Raw genomic sequence first — 9737 nt, forward strand, 5'->3', positions numbered from 1 at the left:
TGTCAATCATTTTTTCAATACTTTATGATTTTCACATTTTTTTGAACGTTAGTGACCTTAGACATTTTTGGTCAAAATTTTCATTAATACATATACTGTGACATTTTACTAACTTTTCACTTTTCCTAATATTTTTCACTTTTTCAACCATTTTTTCAATACTTTATGATTTTCATATTTTTTCCGATATTAGTGACCTAAGACATTTTTGGTCAAAATTCTCATTAATACATATACTTTGACATTTTACAAACTTTTCATTTTTCCTAATATTTTTCACTTTTAAAACCATTTTTTCAATACTTGATGATTTTCACATTTTTTTGAACGTTAGTGACCCTAGACATTTTTGGTAAAAATTTTCATAAATACATATAGTTTGACATTTTACAAACTTTTCATTTTTCCTAATATTTTTCACTTTGTCAATCATTTTTTCAATACTAAATTATTTTCCCTTTTTTTTGAACGTTAGTGACCTTAGACATTTTTGGTCAAAATTTTCATAAATACATATACTGTGACATTTTACAAACTTTTCACTTTTCCTAATATTTTTCACTTTGTCAATCATTTTTTCAATACTTGATGATTTTCATATTTTTTTGAACTTTAGTGACCTTTGACATTTTTGGTCAAAATTTTCATAAATACGTGTACTGTGACATTTTACAAACTTTTCACTTTTTCTAATATTTTTCACTTTATCAATCATTTTTTCAATATTTGATGATTTTCACAGTTTTTTTGAACGTTAGTGACCTTAGATATTTTTGGTCAAAATTTTCATAAATACATGTACTGTGACATTTTACAAACTTTTCATTTTTCCTAATATTTTTCACTTCGTCAATTATTTTATCAATACTTTATGATTTTCACTTTCCTTTGAACGTAAGTGTCCTTCGACATGTTTGGTCAAAATTTCATGAACGAATGTACTGTGACATTTTACTAACTTTTCACTTTTCCTAATATTTTTCACTTAGTCAATCATTTTTTCAATACTAAATGATTTTCACATTTTTTTGAACGTTAGTGACCTTAGACATTTTTGGTCAAAATTTTCATAAATACATGTACTGTGACATTTTACTAACTTTTCACTTTTCCTAATATTTTTCACTTCATCAATCATTTTTTCAATACTTGATGATTTTCACATTTTTTTTAACGTTAGTGACCTTAGACATTTTTGGTCAAAATGTTCATAAATACATGTACTGTGACATTTTACAAACTTTTCACTTTTCCTAATATTTTTCACTTTTTCAACCATTTTTTGAATACTTGATGATTTTCATATTTTTTCCGATATTAGTGACCTTAGACATTTTTGGTCAAAATTTTCATTAATACATATCTTTGACATTTTACAAACTTTTCATTTTTCCTAATATTTTTCACTTTTAAAACCATTTTTTCAATACTTGATGATTTTCACATTTTTTTGAACGTTAGTGACCCTAGACATTTTTGGTCAAAATTTTCATAAATACATATACTTTGACATTTTACAAACTTTTCACTTTTCCTAATATTTTTTACTTTGTCAATCATTTTTTTAATACTTGATGATTTTCACATTTTTTTGAACGTTAGTGACCTTAGACATTTTTGGTTAAAATTTTCATAAATACATGTACTGTGACATTTTACTAACTTTTCACTTTTCCTAATATTTTTCACTTTTTCAACCATTTTTTCAATACTTTATGATTTTCATATTTTTTCCGATATTAGTGACCTTAGACATTTTTGGTCAAAATTTTCATTAATAAATATACTTTGACATTTTACAAACTTTTCATTTTTCCTAATATTTTTCACTTTGTCAATCATTTTTTCAATACTATATGATTTTCACATTTTTTTGAACGTTAGTGACCTCAGACATTTTTGGTCAAAATTTTCATAAATACATATACTGTGACATTTTACAAACTTTTCACTTTTCCTAATATTCTTCACTTTGTCAATCATTTTTTCAATACTTGATGATTTTCACATTTTTTTGAACTTTAGTGACCTTTGACATTTTTGGTCAAAATTTTCATAAATACGTGTACATTGACATTTTACAAACTTTTCACTTTTTCTAATATTTTTCAATTCATCAATCATTTTTTCAATATTTGATGATTTTCACAGTTTTTTTGAACGTTAGTGACCTTAGACATTTTTGGTCAAAATTTTCATAAATACATATACTGTGACATTTTACTAACTTTTCACTTTTCCTAATATTTTTCACTTCATCAATCATTTTTTCAATACTTTATGATTTTCACTTTCCTTTGAACGTATGTGTCCTTCGACATTTTTGGTCAAAATTTCATGAACGAATGTACTGTGACATTTTACTAAATTTTCACTTTTCCTAATATTTTTCACTTTGTCAACCATTTTTTCAATACTAAATGATTTTCACATTTTTTTGAACGTTAGTGACCTTAGACGTTTTTGGTCAAAATTTTCATAAATACATATACTTTGACATTTTACAAACTTTTCACTTTTCCTAATATTTTTCACTTTGTCAATCATTTTTTCAATACTTGATGATTTTCACATTTTTTTGAACGTAAGTGACCTTAGACATTTTTGGTCAAAATTTTCAAAAATACATGTACTGTGGCATTTTACAAACTTTTCACTTTTCCTAATATTTTTCACTTTGTCAATCATTTTTTCAATACATGATGATTTTCACATTTTTTTGAACTTTGGTGACCTTTGACATTTTTGGTCAAAATTTTCATAAATACGTGTACTGTGACATTTTACAAACTTTTCACTTTTCTTAATATTTTTCACTTTGTCAATCATTTTTTCAATACTTTATGATTTTCACATTTTTTTTAACGTTAGTGACCTTAGACATTTTTGGTCAAAATTTTCATGAATACGTGTACTGTGACATTTTACTAACTTTTCACTTTTCCTAATATTTTTAACTTTGTCAATCATTTTTTCAATACTTTATGATTTTCACATTTTTTTGAACTTTAGTGACCTTTGACATTTTTGGTCAAAATTTTCATAAATACGTGTACTGTGACATTTTACTAACTTTTCACTTTTACTAATATTTTTCACTTTTTCAACCAGTTTTTCAATACTTTATGATTTTGATATTTTTTCCGATATTAGTGACCTTAGACATTTTTGGTCAAAATTTTCATTAATACATATACTTTGACATTTTACAAACTTTTCATTTTTCCTAATATTTTTCACTTTTAAAACCATTTTTTCAATACTTGATGATTTTCACATTTTTTTAACGTTAGTGACCCTAGACATTTTTGGTCAAAATTTTCATAAATACATATACTTTGACATTTTACAAACTTTTCACTTTTCCTAATATTTTTCACTTTGTCAATCATTTTTTCAATACTGATGATTTTAACATTTTTTTGAACGTAAGTGACCTTAGACATTTTTGGTCAAAATTTTCAAAAATACATGTACTGTGGCATTTTACAAACTTTTCACTTTTCCTAATATTTTTCACTTTGTCAATCATTTTTTCAATACATGATGATTTTCACATTTTTTTGAACTTTGGTGACCTTTGACATTTTTGATCAAAATTTTAATAAATACGTGTACTGTGACATTTTACAAACTTTTCACTTTTTCTAATATTTTTCAATTCATCAATCATTTTTTCAATATTTGATGATTTTCACAGTTTTTTTGAACGTTAGTGACCTTAGACATTTTTGGTCAAAATTTTCATAAATACATATACTGTGACATTTTACTAACTTTTCACTTTTCCTAATATTTTTCACTTCATCAATCATTTTTTCAATACTTTATGATTTTCACTTTCCTTTGAACGTAGGTGTCCTTCGACATTTTTGGTCAAAATTTCATGAACGAATGTACTCTGACATTTTACTAAATTTTCACTTTTCCTAATATTTTTCACTTTGTCAACCATTTTTTCAATACTAAATGATTTTCACATTTTTTTGAACGTTAGTGACCTTAGACGTTTTTGGTCAAAATTTTCATAAATACATATACTTTGACATTTTACAAACTTTTCACTTTTCCTAATATTTTTCACTTTGTCAATCATTTTTTCAATACTTGATGATTTTCACATTTTTTTGAACGTAAGTGACCTTAGACATTTTTGGTCAAAATTTTCAAAAATACATGTACTGTGGCATTTTACAAACTTTTCACTTTTCCTAATATTTTTCACTTTGTCAATCATTTTTTCAATACATGATGATTTTCACATTTTTTTTGAACTTTAGTGACCTTTGACATTTTTGGTCAAAATTTTCATAAATACGTGTACTGTGACATTTTACAAACTTTTCACTTTTCTTAATATTTTTCACTTTGTCAATCATTTTTTTCAATACTTTATGATTTTCACATTTTTTTTAACGTTAGTGACCTTTGACATTTTTGGTCAAAATTTTCATAAATACGTGTACTGTGACATTTTACTAACTTTTCACTTTTCTAATATTTTTCACTTTTTCAACCAGTTTTTCAATACTTTATGATTTTGATATTTTTTCCGATATTAGTGACCTTAGACATTTTGGTCAAAATTTTCATTAATACATATACTTTGACATTTTACAAACTTTTCATTTTTCCTAATATTTTTCACTTTTAAAACCATTTTTTCAATACTTGATGATTTTCACATTTTTTTGAACGTTAGTGACCCTAGACATTTTTGGTCAAATTTTCATAAATACATATACTTTGACATTTTACAAACTTTTCACTTTTCCTAATATTTTTCACTTTGTCAATCATTTTTTCAATACTTGATGATTTTCACATTTTTTTGAATGTAAGTGACCTTAGACATTTTTGGTCAAAATTTTCAAAAATACATGTACTGTGGCATTTTACAAACTTTTCACTTTTTCCTAATATTTTTCACTTTGTCAATCATTTTTTCAATACATGATGATTTTCACATTTTTTTGAACTTTGGTGACCTTTGACATTTTTGGTCAAAATTTTCATAAATACGTGTACTGTGACATTTTACAAACTTTTCACTTTTCTTAATATTTTTCACTTTGTCAATCATTTTTTCAATACTTTATGATTTTCACATTTTTTTTAACGTTAGTGACCTTAGACATTTTTGGTCAAAATTTCATGAACGAATGTACTGTGACATTTTACTAAATTTTCACTTTTCCTAATATTTTTAACTTTGTCAATCATTTTTTCAATACTTTATGATTTTCACATTTTTTTGAACTTTAGTGACCTTTGACATTTTTGGTCAAAATTTTCATAAATACGTGTACTGTGACATTTTACTAACTTTTCACTTTTCCTAATATTTTTCACTTTTTCAACCAGTTTTTCAATACTTTATGATTTTGATATTTTTTCCGATATTAGTGACCTTAGACATTTTTGGTCAAAATTTTCATTAATACATATACTTTGACATTTTACAAACTTTTCATTTTTCCTAATATTTTTCACTTTTAAAACCATTTTTTCAATACTTGATGATTTTCACATTTTTTTGAACGTTATTGACCCTAGACATTTTTGGTCAAAATTTTCATAAATACATATACTTTGACATTTTACAAACTTTTCACTTTTCCTAATATTTTTCACTTTGTCAATCATTTTTTCAATACTTGATGATTTTCATATTTTTTTGAACGTTAGTGACCTTAGACATTTTTGGTCAAAATTTTCATAAATACATGTACTGTGACATTTTACTAACTTTTCACTTTTCCTAATATTTTTTCACTTTTTCAACCATTTTTTCAATACTTTATGATTTTCATATTTTTTCCGATATTAGTGACCTTAGACATTTTTGGTCAAAATTTTCATAAATACATATACTGTGACATTTTACAAACTTTTCACTTTTCCTAATATTTTTCACTTTGTCAATCATTTTTTCAATACTTGATGATTTTCACATTTTTTTGAACTTTAGTGACCTTTGACATTTTTTGGTCAAAATTTTCATAAATACTTGTACTTTGACATTTTACAAACTTTTCACTTTTTCTAATATTTTTCACTTCATCAATCATTTTTTCAATATTTGATGATTTTCACAGTTTTTTTGAACGTTAGTGACCTTAGACATTTTTGGTCAAAATTTTCATAAATACATATACTGTGACATTTTACTAACTTTTCACTTTTCCTAATATTTTTCACTTTGTCAATCATTTTTTCAATACTTTATGATTTTCACATTTTTTTGAACTTTAGTGACCTTTGACATTTTTGGTCAAAATTTTCATAAATACGTGTACTGTGACATTTTACTAACTTTTCACTTTTCCTAATATTTTTCACCTTTTCAACCATTTTTTCAATAGTTTATGATTTTCTTATTTTTTCCGATATTAGTGACCTTAGACATTTTTGGTCAAAATTTTCATTAATACAAATACTTTGACATTTTACAAACTTTTCACTTTTCCTAATATTTTTCACTTTGTCAATCATTTTTTCAATACTTGATGATTTTCACATTTTTTTGAACGTTAGTGACCTCAGACATTTTTGGTCAAAATTGCATAAATACATGTACTGTGACATTTTACTAACTTTTCACTTTTCCTAATATTTTTCACTTTTTCAACCATTTTTTCAATACTTTTTGATTTTCATATTTTTTCCGATATTAGTGACCATAGACATTTTTGGTCAAAATTTTCAAAAATACATGTACTGTGACATTTTACAAACTTTTCACTTTTCCTAATATTTTTCACTTTGTCAATCATTTTTTCAATACTTTATGATTTTCACTGTCCTTTGAACGTAAGTGACCCTTAGACATTTTTGGTCAAAATTTCATGAACGAATGTACTGTGACATTTTACAAACTTTTCACTTTTTCTAATATTTTTCACTTTGTCAACCATTTTTTTCAATACTAAATGATTTTCACATTTTTTTGAACGTTAGTGACCTCAGACGTTTTTGGTCAAAATTTTCATAAATACATATACTTTGACATTTTACAAACTTTTCACTTTTTCTAATATTTTTCACTTTTTCAATCATTTTTTCAATATTTGATGATTTTCACAGTTTTTTTGAACGTTAGTGACCTTAGACATTTTTGGTCAAAATTGTCATTAATATGTATACTTTGATATTTTACAAACTTTTCATTTTTCCTAATATTTTTCACTTTGTCAATCATTTTTTCAATGCTTAATGATTTTCACATTTTTTTGAACGTTAATGACCTTTGACATTTTTTGTCAAAATTTTCATTAATACATGTACCTTGACATTTTACAAACTTTTCACTTTTCCTAAAATTTTTAATTGTGAATCATTTTTTCAATACTATATGCTTTCCACATGTATTTGAACTCAGTGACATTAGACATTTTTGGTCATAAATTTTCATTAATACATATACTTTGACATTTTACAAACTTTTCATTTTTCCTAATATTTTTCACTTTGTTAACCATTTTTTCAATACTTGATGATTTTCACATTTTTTTGAACGTTAGTGACCCTAGACAATTTTTGGTCAAAATTTTCATAAATACATATACTTTGACATTTTACAAACTTTTCACTTTTCCTAATATTTTTTCACTTTGTCAATCATTTTTTCAATACTTGATGATTTTCACATTTTTTTGAACGTTAGTGACCTTAGACATTTTTGGTCAAAATATTCATAAATACATGTAATGTGACAATTTACAAACTTTTCACTTTTCTTAATATTTTTCAATTTTTCAACCATTTTTTCAATACTTTATGATTTTCATATTTTTTCCGATATTAGTGACCTTAGACATTTTTGGTCAAAATTTTCATTAATACATATACTTTGACATTTTACAAACTTTTCATTTTTCCTAATATTTTTCACTTTGTCAATCATTTTTTCAATACTATATGATTTTCACATTTTTTTGAACGTTAGTGACCTTTGACATTTTTGGTCAAAATTTTCATAAATACATGTACTGTGACATTTTACAAACTTTTCACTTTTCCTAATATTTTTCACGTTGTCAATCATTTTTTCAATACTTGATGATTTTCACATTTTTTTGAACTTGAGTGACCTTTGACATTTTTGGTCAAAATTTTCATAAATACGTGTACTGTGACATTTTACAAACTTTTCCCTTTTCTAATATTTTTCACTTTGTCAATCATTTTTTCAATATTTGATGATTTTCACAGTTTTTTTGAACGTTAGTGACCTTAGACATTTTTAGTCAAAATTTTCATAAATACATGTAATGTGACATTTACAAACTTTTCATTTTTCCTAATATTTTTCACTTTGTCAATCATTTTTTCAATACTTTTATGATTTTCACTTTCCTTTGAATGTAAGTGACCTTAGACGTTTTTGGTCAAAATTTCATGAACGAATGTACTGTTACATTTTACTAACTTTTCACTTTTCCTAATATTTTTCACTTTGTCAACCATTTTTTCAATACTTTAAGATTTTCATATTTTTTCCAATATTTGTTAACTTAGACATTTTTTGTTAAAATTTTCGTGAATAGACGTACTGTGACACTTTTCTATCTTTTCACTTTTCCCAATATTTTTCACTTTGTCCACCATTTTTTCAATACTTGATGATTTTCACATTTTTTTGAACGTTAGTGACCTTTGACATTTTTGGTCAAAATTTTCATTAATACATGTACCTTGACATTTTACAAACTTTTCACTTTTCCTAAAATTTTTACTTTGTCAATCATTTTTTCAATACTTGATGATTTTCACATTTTTTTGAACGTTAGTGACCTTAGACATTTTTGGTCAAACTTTACATAAATGCATTGACTGTGACATTATACAAACTTTTCAATTTTTAAATATTTTTCACTTTTTCAACCATTTTTTCAATACTTTATGATTTTCAGTTTCCTTTGAACGTAAGCGACCTTAGACATTTTTGGTCAAAATTTCATGAACACATGTACCGTGACATTTTACTTACTTTTCATTTTTCCCAATATTTTTCACTTTGTCAACCATTTTTTCAACTTTATGAACGTTAGTGACCTTAGACCATTTTTGGTGTAAATTTTCATGAAACACATGTACTGTGACACTTTACTAACTTTACACTTTTCCCTAATATTTGTCACTTTGTTAACCATTTTTTTCAATACTATATGCTTTCCACATGTATTTGAACTTAGTGGACCTTTGGACATTTTTGGTCAAAATTTTCATTAATACATATACTTTGACATTTTTACAAACTTTTCATTTTTCCTAATATTTTTTCACTTTTAAAACCATTTTTTCAATACTTGATGATTTTCACATTTTTTTGAACGTTAGTGACCCTAGACATTTTTGGTTCAAAATTTTCATTAATACATATTACTGTGACAATTTACAAACTTTTCACTTTTTCTTAATATTTTTTCCACTTTTTTAGACCATTTTTTTCAATACTTTATGATTATCATATTTTATCCGATATTAGTGACCTTAGACATTTTTGGTCAAAATTTTCATAAATACATATACTGTGACATTTTACAAACTTTTCACTTTTTCCTAATATTTTTCACTTTGTCAATCCATTTTTTCAATACTTGATGATTTTCACATTTTTTTTGAACTTTAGTGGACCTTTGACATTTTTGGTCAAAATTTTCATAAATACGTGTACTGTGACATTTTACAAACTTTTCATTTTTCCTAATATTTTTCACTTTGTTCAATCATTT

Source organism: Fistularia commersonii, chromosome 24 (assembly GCF_037954325.1).
Source record: "Fistularia commersonii isolate RoL2024-O1a breed Wild chromosome 24, RoL_Fcom_v1.0, whole genome shotgun sequence".
NCBI lineage: Eukaryota > Metazoa > Chordata > Actinopteri > Syngnathiformes > Fistulariidae > Fistularia > Fistularia commersonii.